General features: G+C 39.3%; 1 protein-coding gene across 1 annotated transcript in view; it reads right to left on the bottom strand.

The window, feature by feature from the left end:
- The window catches only part of ZNF484 (zinc finger protein 484), a 65,336-nt gene that overhangs the window by 12,501 nt on the left and 38,995 nt on the right, over nucleotides 1–13,840 (bottom strand). The gene's annotated exons all lie outside the window — the stretch shown is intronic.

Below are 13,840 nucleotides of genomic sequence, written 5' to 3' on the forward strand. Positions count from 1 at the left end.
TAGTTATTATTTGCCAACCTCAAATATTTTTACAAGCTTAGTCCCCTGATCTTTGTAGATCATTGGCTCCTTTGTATTCAGATTTTTGGGGAATAAACAAGCCATCATTTCAAATTAATTTCTTATAATTCTGTTATTTGCTATTATACGAATGAAAGGTCACACTTGAAAAAAATACATAAGAAAACCCCTGCAAAAATCAGAGCCAAGAAGCCATCAGCTGCATGCATTTTGCCTTCTAACAGTTTCAACTTTCTCCCTGAAGAAACCTGGTAAAATAGGCACCCTGATTTTTTCACTTCTCTGTTCAAACTGTGCTAAAATGAAACGATTTTCATATCAACAAGTAAGAATTTCTGAGTTTTGAGATGTCACACCAGGGTAAGAGGTGCTGGAGAAAACAGAACACTCCTATGCTACTGGTAGGCAAACCACATCTTTAAAATAAGCTTAGTTCCAAAGTGTATTTAATTATGACACCACATGATTACATGAAGTATGAAGCAAGAGTCTAAAGGTCACAGGTAATATGTAACGACAAATTTGATATGTGTAACCACATATGTGAGAGTAAAAGCTACTGGTTTTTCCAGTACTCATGTACGGATGTGAGAGTTGGACCATAAAGAAGGTTGAGCACTGAAGAATCAATGCTTTCAAACTGTGGTGCTAAAGAAGACTCTTGAGAGTCCCTTGGACTTCTAGGAGATCAAACCAGTCATTCCTAAAGGAAATCAACCCTGAATATTCGTTGGAAGAACTGATGCTGAACCTGAGGCTCCAATTCGTTGGCCACCTGAAGCAAAGGGCCAACTTATTGGGAAAAAATCCTGATGCTGGGAAAGACTGAAGGCAAAAGGAAAAGTGGGTGACAGAGGAAGAGATGTTTAGATGGCATCACCAACTCAATGAACAAGAGTTTGAGCAAACTCCAAGAGATAGTGAAGGACAGGGAATCCTGGTGCACTGCAGTCCACGGGGTCACAAAGAGTCAGACACAACATAGCAACTGAACAACAACAATGTAAGAGTAAATGTTTCTTGTCAGATCTGCAGCTGGTATGCACAAATTGGCTTAGAATACTCTCCAACATAGAGTAAGTTGATTTAAGTAAGTAGGGCTTAACTAAGTCTGGTTAAGTGTGTCACAAGTGCATGAATCAAAAGGTGATGTATTCGTTCCAGGAGGGAATAGAATGTTACTTTGAACAGTCTGTAAAACCTATATCTAATCCACTCAAGATTTAAAATAATAAAACATTTATCTGAAATGTACAGCCTTCTGGAAAGTTGTGTTCTATCTATGAAAACATTTCCTCTCTGCCTTCCTGTTAATTGAGGCTTCCCTAGTGGCTCAGATGGTAAAGAATCTGCCTGCAATGCAAGACACCCAGGTTTAATTCTCGGGTTGGGAAGGTCCTCTGTAGAAGGGAATGACAACCCACTCCAGTATTCTTGCCTGGAAAACTCCATGGATAGAGGAACCTGGCTAGCTACAATCCATGGGTTCACAAAGATTTGGACACAGCTGAGCGACTTTCACTTTCTGTTAATAATTTTTCACAGATTTAACACTTTAACTCCTCAGTTGCTGATGTTATTACCAAAAAAACTTGTCTTCATGGTTGAGGGAGATGGAGTTGATCCATTGTGATTGCTGTCTGGTCAAATGACTCTGCCAATTTCTCATCATGTTTCTTCATTCAAAATATTTCTTTTTATATCCATCAAAGTCTACTTCTCACATCTTCATGTACACCAAATGAGAAATATCTGGTTTCCTTAAAGGAAACAATTACATTCACCATTGCAATGAAAAGAATAAAATACTTAGGAATATATCTACCTAAAGAAACTAAAGATCTATATATAGAAAACTATAAAACACTGGTGAAAGAAATCAAAGAGGACACTAATAGATGGAGAAATATACCATGTTCATGGATCGGAAGAATCAATATAGTGAAAATGAGTATACTACCCAAAGCAATCTATAGATTGAATGCAAACCCTATCAAGCTACCAATGGTATTTTTCACAGAGCTAGAACAAATAATTTCACAATTTGTATGGAAATACAAAAAACCTCGAATAGCCAAAGCAATCTTGAGAAAGAAGAATGGAACTGGAGGAATCAACCTGCCTGACTTCAGGCTCTACTACAAAGCCACAGTCATCAAGACAGTATGGTACTGGCACAAAGACAGAAATATAGATCACTGAAACAAAATAGAAACCCCAGAGATAAACCCACACACCTATAGACACTTTATCTTTGACAAAGGAGCCAAGAATATACAATGGAGAAAAGACAACCTCTTTAACAAGTGGTGCTGGGAAAACTGGTCAACCACTTGTAAAAGAATGAAACTAGAACACTTTCTAACACCATACACAAAAATAAACTCAAAATGGATTAAAGATCTAAACAAAAGACCAGAAACTATAAAACTCTTAGAGGAGAACATAGGCAAAACACTCTCCGACATAAATCACAGCAGGATCCTCTATGACCCACCTCCGAGAATACTGGAAATAAAAGCAAACATAAACAAATGGGACCTAATTAAAATTAAAAGCTTCTGCACAACAAAAGAAACTATAAGCAAGATGAAAAGACAGCCTTCAGAATGGGAGAAAATAATAGCAAATGAAGCAACTGACGAACAACTAATCTCAAAAATATACAAGCAATTCCTGCAGCTCAATTCCAGAAAAATAAACGACCCAATCAAAAAATGGGCCAAAGAACTAAATAGATATTTCTCCAAAGAAGACATACAGATGGCTAACAAACACATGAAAAGATGCTCAACATCACTCATTATCAGAGAAATGCAAATCAAAACCACAATGAGGTGCCTTTTCATGCCAGTCAGATTGGCTGCGATCCAAAAGTCTACAAGCAATAAATGCTGGAGAGGGTGTGGAAAAAAGGGAAACCTCTTACACTGTTGGTGGGAATACATGCTCAAAATTCTCCAAGCCAGGCTTCAGCAATATGTGAACCGTGAACTCCCTGATGTTCAAGCTGGTTTTAGAAAAGGCAGAGGAACCAGAGATCAAATTGCCAACATCCGTTGGATCATGGAAAAAGCAAGAGAGTTCCAGAAAAACATCTATTTCTGCTTTATTGACTATGCCAAAGCCTCTGACTGTGTGGATCACAATAAACTGTGGAAAATTCTGAAAGAGATGGGAATACCAGACCACCTAACCTGCCTCTTGAGAAATCTGTATGCAGGTCAGGAAGTAACAGTTAGAACTGGACATGGAACAACAGACTGGTTCCAAATAGGAAAAGGAGTACGTCAAGGCTGTATATTGTCACCCTGCTTAGTTAACTTTTATGCAGAGTACATCATGAGAAATGCTGGACTGGAGGAAACACAAGCTGGAATCAAGATTGCCAGGAGAAATATCAATAGCCTCAGATATGCAGATGACACCACCCTTATGGCAGAAAGTGAAGAGGAGCTAAATAGCCTCTTGATGAAAGTGAAAGAAGAGAGTGAAAAAGTTGACTTAAAGCTCAACATTCAGAAAACGAAGATCATGGCATCCGGTCCCATCACTTCATGGGAAATAGATGGGGAAACAGTGGAAACAGTGTCAGACTTTATTTTTTGGGGCTCCAAAATCACTGCAGATGGTGACTGCAGCCATGAAATTAAAAGACGCTTACTCCTTGGAAGAAAAGTTATGACCAACCTAGATAGTATATTCAAAAGCAGAGACATTACTTTGCTGACTAAGGTCCATCTAGTCAAGGCTATGGTTTTTCCTGTGGTCATGTATGGATGTGAGAGTTGGACTGTGAAGACGGCTGAGCACTGAAGAATTGATGCTTTTGAACTGTGGTGTTGGAGAAGACTCTTGAGAGTCCCTTGGACTGCAAGGAGATCCAACCAGTCCATTCTAAAGGAGATCAGCCCTGGGATTTCTTTGGAAGGAATGATGCTAAAGCTGATGCTCCAGTACTTTGGCCACCTCATGCGAAGAGTTGACTCATTGGAAAAGACTCTGATGCTGGGAGGGATTGGGGGCAGGAGGAGAAGGGGACGACCGAGGATGAGATGGCTTGATGGCATCACGGACTCGATGGACGTGAGTCTGAGTGAACTCTGGGAGATGGTGATGGACCATCACGCAGCCTAGCGTGCTGGGATTTATGGGGTCACAAAGAGTCGGACACGACTGAGTGACTGAACTAACTAACAGCCACTATGGAGAACAGTGTGGAGATTCCTTAAAAAACTGGAAATAGAACTGCCTTATGACCCAGCAATCCCACTGCTGGGCATACATACCAAGGAAACCAGAATTGAAAGAGACGCCTATACCCCAATGTTCATTGCAGCACTGTTTATAATAGCCAGGATGTGGAAGCAACCTAGATGTCCATCAGCAGATGAATGGATAAGAAAGCTGTGGTACATATACACAATGGAGTATTACTCAGCCATTAAAAAGAATACATTGAGTCAGTTCTAATGAGGTGGATGAAACTGGAGCCAATTATGCAGAGTGAAGTAAGCCAGAAAGAAAAACACCAATACAGTATACCAATGCATGTATATGGAATTTAGAAAGATGGTAATGATAACCCTGTATGTGAGACAGCAAAAGAGACACAGATGTATTGAACAGTCTTTTGGACTCTGTGAGAGAGGGAGAGGGTGGGATGATTTGGGAGAATGGCATTGAAACATGTATAATATCATATAAGAAATGAATCTCCAGTCTAGGTTCGATGCAGGATGCAGGATGCAGGATGCTTGGGGCTGGTGCACTGGGATGACCCAGAGTGATGGTATAGGGAGGGAGGTGGGAGGGGGGTTCAGGATTGGGAACACGTGTACACCTGTGGTGGATTCATATTGACGTATGGCAAAACCAATGCAATATTGTAAAGTAATTAGCCTCCAATTAAAATAAATAAATTTAAATTAAAAAAAGAAATATCTGGTGAGTTCAGATTATATTAAACACTCTTTCCATAGCTTTTCCCATGTCAGTTGAGTCAGAACAGGGTCAAGCAGGGAGAAGGGTTGCAATTTTAAATGACTTATAAGGCCCCTAAAAAAATATACATTAGACAGAAATCCTAGCTTTCACTGGTCTATACGAATGAATTACAATGTGTCTTTCTTATGAAATAGCAAGACATGACTAATAAGAGTTGCAACAAATTGGAGTTATGCTTGGAATGATTTGAGCTGAAACAGTTTGGATGAGGGCATATGAAGATGTGCTGAATGACACATACTTAAGGAGGTATCAACAAGTATGTATCATTAAGTTGATAAGGTATACTTTGTAAACAAAAATGAAACATTTAACTTCTTTTCACCACCTGACCCTTCCAGAATTTGCCATCACCACCTGAATCTCCTGTGACTTGATGGTTTATTGCCACCAGATTAAAACTAGTTACATGAGTCCTGGTTAGATTTGTTTTCTTTGCTTTGAAATTCTTTATGTTTCTCTCTCATAATATGATTTTCTAAATGCCACTATCTGTATCACTTATTTTGTCTACTTATAAGGGTATCTCTCACATTGTCCACTGTGTAACCATCTTCTGTGTGTATAGATATTTATATGTCTGTGTATATAGATATCTACATCTATATGTATGTATGATAAATATTTACATCTGTATGTACATAGATAGTTATATTTCTTTTTATGAAGATATTTATGTTTCTATGTACCCTGGCATTTATATCTCTATGTATATAGACATTTATATATCTATATACTTAGAATTTACGTTTCTGTGTACCTAGATATTTATATATCAGTGTTCCTAGACATTTATATATCTATGTACCTAGAATTTACATTTCAATGTAATCTAAACATTTATACATCTAACTACATGGATATTTATGTCTCTATGTACCTAAAATTTATGTACACATATGCATAAGCAAATAGATGTCTTACAAGTGTAACAGGGCCTGGAGAAAGGGGAATGCTCCTATAAATATAGTCAGACATGATGACTAAACAACAACAAAATGGAAAATATATTTGGTTCACCTGCCACCAATAACACATTGTATATCAGTGTTACTACAATATGAAATAAAGGTTAATTTAAACAAGAATGCACAGGGGTACTTCCCCGCAGTCCAGTGGTTAAGATTCTGTGCTTACCTGGATGAAATATGGAAAACAATTCTGATTGAAATTATATTCAGTTCAGTTCAGTCGCTCAGTCATGTTCGACTCTTTGTGACCCCATGAATCACAGCACGCCAGGCCTCCCTGTCCATCACCAACTCCTGGAGTTCACCCAAACTCGTGTCCATTGAGTTGGTGATGTCATCCAGCCATCTTATCCTCTGTCGTCCCCTTCTCTTCCTGCCCCCAATCCCTCCCAGCATCAGAGTCTTTTCCAGTAAGTCAACTCTTTGCATTAGGTGGCCAAAGTACTGGAGTTTCAGCTTCAACATCAGTCCTTCCAATGAAGACCCAGGGCTGATCTCCTTCAGAATGGACTGGTTGGATCTTCTTGCAGTTCAAGGGACTCTGAAGAGTCTTCTCCAACACCACAGTTCAAAAGCATCAATTCTTCGGCGCTCAATTTTCTTCACAGTCCAACTCTCACATCCATACATGACCACTGGAAAAATCATAGCCTTGACTAGACGGACCTTTGTTGGCAAAGTAATGTCTCTGCTTTTCAATATGCTATCTAGGTTGGTCATAACTTTCCTTTCATGGAGTAAGTGTCTTTTAATTTCATGGCTGCAATCACCATCTGCTGTGATTTTGGAGCCCCCAAAAATAAAGTCTGACACTGTTTCCACTGTTTCCCCATCTACTTCCCATGAAGTGATGAAATTATATTATGCCTGAAAATTATACTATTTTCAGGAAAATGTATTTACATATTCTCATCTAAGGCAAGCTTGTCAGAAACACACAGAAAACTGCCATAGGAAATCATATGTAAGTTCAATCCAAAATATGACACAAATGAACTTATTTATGAAACAGAAAGAGATTCACAAATCCAGAAACTAATGGATGCCTGTGGGGATATGGTTGTGGGTGTTGCCAGATGAGGGTAAAGGTTAAGAGATTAAAAATCACTATGTATAATGTATGGAAAATAATAGGATATAGTATGCAGCAGAGGGAAATAAAGACACGATTTTGTAATATCTTTAAATGGCATATATTCTATTAAAATATTGAATCACTATGTTGTATCTCAAAGCAAATACATAATGTAAATCAACTGTAACTCAGTTGAAAAAGAAACAGTGGATGGATAGCTACAAACACAAGAAATAATCAAGGATGAAGGTTAGCAAAGTAAAAATGGGAAATTTTTAGGAACAGAAATTCCCATCAAGAAATTAATTCAGATGAAATTGCTAAAAATGTTCATTGGTTCATCCGCTAGATGGAACAATATGAGGATCTTCGAAAAATATAACATAGAAGTGCCTTAGGAAGCAGTAATCACATGCCTTGATACAGTCAGAGAAAAGCAACATGTTCAAAGACAAGGGTACCCTTACCATCCCTGCCAGAACAGTTTCCATAGCAAGGACACTGGTGTGACCTAAGTGTACAAGGACACAGAAATGAATAAAGAAAACAGGTTCTATACACACAATGGTATATTAATCAGTCATAAGGAACAATGAAACAATGCCATGTTCAGGCACAGGCAAGAAGGTAGAGATGATCATAGCAAGTGCAGTAAGAGAGACAGGGAGTGACAAATAGGATATGATGCAACTTCTAGGTGGAATCTAAAAATGGATACATATGAGCTCTTCCAGCCAAGATAAACAGTTCACAGACTTAGAAAACACTCTTCTCACTTACTGTTAGCAGAGCAGAAAGGTTTTGGAGTGAGCTACCTGACTAACAAGTGTACACTACTATTGAGAAAATAAGCCCCAAGGACCTACTAGGTAACACTAGGAATGATACTCCACTTTGTGTCATAATCTATACATGAACAGTCCCTGAAATACAGCATATACACATCAATGTGTGAGTGAATCAAGTGACTATGAATTTAAATTAAAAAAACCACTGCCTTATAATTCACCTATATACTCAAGTTCAAATAACTGGATAAACACAATAAATATATAAACATATACTGACTCTATTCCCTTCATCGCATGGTTACCTTGGCTGGTATCACATCTGGGCAGGCTTGCGTCCCAAGGCTGGATTGTTGTGGGGCTCAGGGTCCTGGGAGGATGTGGCAGGCAGTGTGACCCCACAATGTTGCTGGAGTGCCTCTTGCCCTCTGCAGAAGCCCTCCATCTCTAGATACAGGTGAAGTAAATTAAGAGATTTGAATTAACATAGACACACATATATATCCAATAGATGATGGAAAACAACCTGCTGAATAGCAGATGGAAGTTTACTGAACACACTGTAATCACCTAGGTGGGAACAAGAACTTGAAAGAGAATAGATAAATGCTCATACATTAATGTACACCCAAAACACACATAATATCAGAAATCACTTCGATTCCAATATAAAATCACACAGAAATGACCCGGGGGGGTGGGGCAGGGTGGAAATGTGGAAGCAACAGTTAGAACTGGACATGGAAAAACAGACTGGTTCCAAATAGGAAAAGGAGTATGTCAAGGCTGTATATTGTCACCCTGCTTAGTTAACTTTTATGCAGAGTACATCATGAGAAACACTGGGCTGGAAGAAGCACAAGCTGAAATCAAGATTGCTGGGAGAAATATCAATAACCTCAGATATGCAGATGATACCACCCTTATGGCAGAAAGTGAAGAGGAACTAAAAAGCCTCTTGATGAAAGTGAAAGAGGAGAGTGAAAAAGTTGGCTTAAAACTCAACATTCAGAAAACGAAGATCATGGCATCCGGTCCCATCACTTCATGGGAAATAGATGGGGAAACAGTGGAAACAGTGTCAGACTTTATTTTGGGGGGCTCCAAAATCACTGCAGATGGTGATTGCAGCCATGAAATTAAAAGACGCTTACTCCTTGGAAGGAAAGTTACGGCCAACCTAGACAGCATATTGAAAAGCAGAGACATTACTTTGCCAACTAAGGTCCGTCTAGTCAAGGCTATGGTTTTTCCAGTGGTCATGTATGGATGTTTGAGAGTTGGACTGTGAAGAAAGTTGAGCGCCAAAGAAGCAATGCTTTTGAACTGTGGTGTTGGAGAAGACTCTTGAGAGTCCCTTGGACTGCAAGGAGATCCAACCAGTCCATTCTAAAGGAGCTCAGCCCTGGGATTTCTTTGGAAGGAATGATGCTAAAGCTGAAAATCCAGTACTTTGGCCACCTCCTGAGAAGAGTTGACTCATTGGAAAAGACTCTGATGCTGGGAGGGATTGGGGGCAGGAGGAGAAGGGGACGACCGAGGATGAGATGGCTGGATGGCATCACCGACTCGATGGACATGAGTCTGGGTGAACTCTGGGAGTTGGTGATGGACAGGGAGGCCTGGCGTGCTGCGATTCATGGGGTCGCAAAGAGTCGAACACGACTGAGCGACTGAACTGAACTGAACTGAATAATGCTGCCGCCTTGTGGCCATTTTCTGTAACAATATCTTGAAAAGCTGTGCTGATGGGCATCGAGTGTTCTCAAGGCCAAAGGGTCTCTTAAGTCAAAAACAGATGATCTTAACAAACGTCCTAGGGGTGGTCATCAGAAAAGAATTCAAAACAGGGCCAAGTTACAAGAAGCCGCCTCAAGAGGTAACATGAACTCACCCTTGAAAAGAAATCACATGAAAAGAGGTCAATTTCACAAAATATTAGAAATGCAAATCGAAACCACAGGAACTCGACAAACAGTAAAGGTGTGAAGGTGTGGAGAAAAGAGAGTATTCCTCCCCTGATGCTGGGAATATACATTTGTAACAGACACTATGAAGTATCGTTCGAGGGTAATTAAAACTAAGAAAATGAGAATGAGGTTAGAACACTCTCTAACACCATACACAAAATTAACTCCAAATAATAAAGATCTCAAGGTCAGGAGGGAGTCTATGAAATTCTTAAGGAAAACACAGGTAGGACACTGGAGGATATAAACTACAAGGTCTTTTGGGGTTTGGATGACAACATTACAAGGTCTTTTGGAATCATCCCTTAGAGCCATGAGAAATAAACCAAAAACAGCAAAGCATGACCTACTTCAATTTCAAAGCAGGTGCCCAGGAAAGGAAACCTTAAGGAATGAAGAAGGCAACCCAGAATATGAAGAAATATTTGCAAACCATGATATCCACAAGGAATTCATCTCTGAAACCAGCAAGCAACTCACAATTTGGTCAGATTTAAATAAAATTTATTCTGTAAAAGTATTGAATCATTATGTTGTATTGCAACACAAATATAGTTATGTTAATATACTATACTTAAATTACAAAAAATATTTGATGTAGAGCTACAAACACAAAAGAAAAACAAGAAGAAAAAAGAAACAAATGAAAATGGAAAACTTTATACAACAGAAAAAACCAATTGAGAAATTACTTTGGATGAGATTATTATAAATCACATAAACTAGATTTACTGCTTTAATCTTTGCTTCAAAAAGAACTAGTCAAGAGAGGCCAAAGAATCTACCAACAAGATAAATATGGACAAGGAAGTGATGCAAAAGTCACATTTTACCAAGCCCATGTTTTGATAATGAGTACCGTCATAAGATGCATAAAAATTTTGATGATTTTTTAAAAACAATTCAAAAGGTGTTAACTCTGAAAATGTATTTCTCATATTTTTATCTAAGCCCCAATTTTTCTGGATGAAATGTGTAGAATTTCCTATTTCAGGCAGGAAATTCTGCACCCCAGTTCTCCTGAATGAAATATGGGGAGTTTCACACTTCAGGCAGGAAAATCTGCACCTCAATTTTCCTGCATGAAGTATGGAGAATTTGACATCTCTTGCAGGAAAATCTGCACCCCAATTTTCTTGGATGACGTATGGAGAATTTCATATTTCAGGCAGGAAAATCTGCATCCCAAGTTTCTGGGCTGAAATATGGAAATTTTCTATATTTCAGCCCAGAAACTTGGAGTGTAGACTCTGCACCACAGGTTTTGGGCTAAAATATGGAAAATCTCATACTTCAGGCAGAAAATTCTGTGCCCCCAGTTTCCTTGCTGAAATATGGAGAAATTCACAATGTACCATTCCATGAGAAAAGAGGTCAGGGGAGAGTGTTCTGTGAGTGTTGACTGCCATATCTGTTGTTACCCTGATTAGTGAATCTGTCCTGTCAGAGGACTTCCCAGGAAGAAGTGGCAAGCAGCCTGTTTCTTTCAGAAAACAGAAAACTAGACCAAAGCTTTTGCTATAATGAATAGAGAAGTGAACCGGTGTGATTTTCTGGCAGGACTGAGGCTGCAACTATTGACCTCTCACAGTTGGAAAATAATTCTTTAGCCATTAGACCCCAGGTCCCAGGTTTTTAAAAAACCATATTTTCCTGCATTGAAAAGAGCTTTGTAAAACACATGTAGGAAGCTGTACCACTCCATGAGAAAGGAGTTCAGGGAAGAATGTTCTGTGTTCTTTGAGCGTTGACTGCCATAGCTGTTGTTACGCTGATTAGGTGAAACTGTACTGTCAGGTGACTTTCCAGCAAGAGGTGGCAAGCAGCCTGTTTCTTTCATTAAACTCAAAAACTTTTCCAAAGCTGTTTGTGAATGAAGAGAAAAATGAACCAGTGTGGTTTCCAGGCAGGTTGAGGCTGCAATTATAGAGCTTCCACAGGTGGAAAACATTGCTTTTACCATAAGGGCACAATTCCCAGGTTCACAAAGGCATGTTTTCTGGCTGTTTCAGAGTTGTATAAAGACACAGGTAGAACACGCTGTACCATTCCAATTGTGATAAGATGTCAGGGGAGAGTGTTCTTTAAGTGTTGACTGGCAAACCTGTTGTTACCCTGATCAGAGAATCTGTCTTGTCAGAAGACTTCCCAGCAAGAAGTGGCAAGCAGTCTCTTTCAGAAAACTCAAAAACTAGATCAAAGCTGTTGTTATAATGAAGAGAGACATGAACCAGTGTGTTTTTCTGGCCAAATCAAGGCTGCAACTATTCTGTTTTCACAATGAGAAAACACTTTGCCATCAGGCACCAATTCCCAGGTTCACAAAAACATGTTTCCCTGCATTTTCAGAGTTCTGTAAAAACACTCCTATGAAACGATGTACCATTCCTTGAGAAAAGATGTCAGGGGATAGTGTTCTATGGGTGTTGACTGCCATACCTGTTGTTACTCTGATTAGGTGAAATTTTACTGTCAGATGACTTCCCAGCAAGACATTGGAAGCATGCTTTTTATTTCAGAAAACTCAATTTGTTTGTGAACAAAGCAGTTGTAATGAAAAGAAAAATGAAGAAGTATGTTTTTCTTGCAAGTTTAAGGCTGCAACTATGCAACTTATACTGGGGGAAATACTTCTTTTGCCATAAGTTCCCAGTTCCCAGGTTTACAAAATCATGCTTTCCTGTAGTTTCAGAACTGTGTAAAGACCTCATAGGATACACTGTACCATTCCATGAGAAAACAGGTCAGAGGAGAGTGTTCTGTGAATGTTGACTGCCATACCTGCTTTTACCCTGATTAGGTACTGCTGTTACTCTGAAATGGTGCTGTTATGTGACTTCCCACCAAGAAGTGACAAGCAGCCTGTTTGTTTGTTTTTCAGAAAACTCCAAAATTTGACAGAAGCTATTGTATTGAAGAGAAAAATGAACCAGTGTGTTTTTCTGGCAGGTTTGAGGCTGGAATTATCCAGCTTCCAATGGTAAAAAATACAACTTTTACCATAAGGGCCTAATTCCCAGGTTCACAAAAGCATGATTCCTGGCTGTTTCAGAGTTGTGTAAAGACATACCTATGACACATTGGACCATTCCATGAAAAAGGTTGTCAGGGCAGTGTTCCGTGAGTGTTGACTGCCTTATCTGTTGTTACCCTGATTAGGTGATTCTGTACAGTCAGACAACCTCCCAACAAAAAGTGGCAAGCAGCGTGTTTCTTTTGGAAAACTCAAAAACTTAACCAAAACTGTTGCTGTCATGAAGAGAAAAATGAACCAGTGTGTTTTTCTGGCAGGTTTGAGGCTGGAATTATCCAGCTTATAAATGTGGAAAATACATGTTTTGCCATAAGGGCCCAATTCCCAGTTTCACAAAGGCATGTTTCCTGGCAGCTTCAGAGTTGTGTAAAGACACACCTAGGACACACTGTACCATTCCATGAGAAAAGATGTCAGGGGAGATTGTTCTCTGAGAGTTGATTTTCATACCTGTTATTATTCTCATTAGGTGAAACGATACTGCCAGGTGACTTCCCTGCCTGAAGTCGGAAGGAGCCTGTTGCTTTCATAAAACTCCAAAACTTAACCAAAGCTATTGCTTTAATGAGGAAAATGAAACAGTGTGTTTTTCTGGCAGCTTTGAGGCTGAAACTATCCAGCCTTCACAGTGGGAAAATACTTCTTTTGCCATCAGGCCCCAATTCCCAGGTTCACAAAATCATGTTTCCCTGCAGTTTCAGAACTGTGTAAAGACATTCCTAGGACACACTGTACCTTTCCATGAGAAAATAGGTCAGAGGAAAGTGTTATTTGAGTGTTGACTGCCATACCTGCTGTGACACTGATTAAGTGAAATAGTAGTCATGGGACTTCCTAGCAAGAAGTGGCAAACAGCCTGTTTCTTTCAGAAAAATAAAAAAATCAACCAAAGCTGTTTGCAATGAAAGGAAAAATGAACCAGTGGGTTTTTCTGGCAGGATGAGGTTGCATATTTCCAGCTTCCTAAGGTGAAA

Source organism: Budorcas taxicolor, chromosome 8, assembly GCF_023091745.1.
Source record: "Budorcas taxicolor isolate Tak-1 chromosome 8, Takin1.1, whole genome shotgun sequence".
In the NCBI taxonomy this organism is placed as follows: Eukaryota; Metazoa; Chordata; class Mammalia; order Artiodactyla; family Bovidae; genus Budorcas; species Budorcas taxicolor.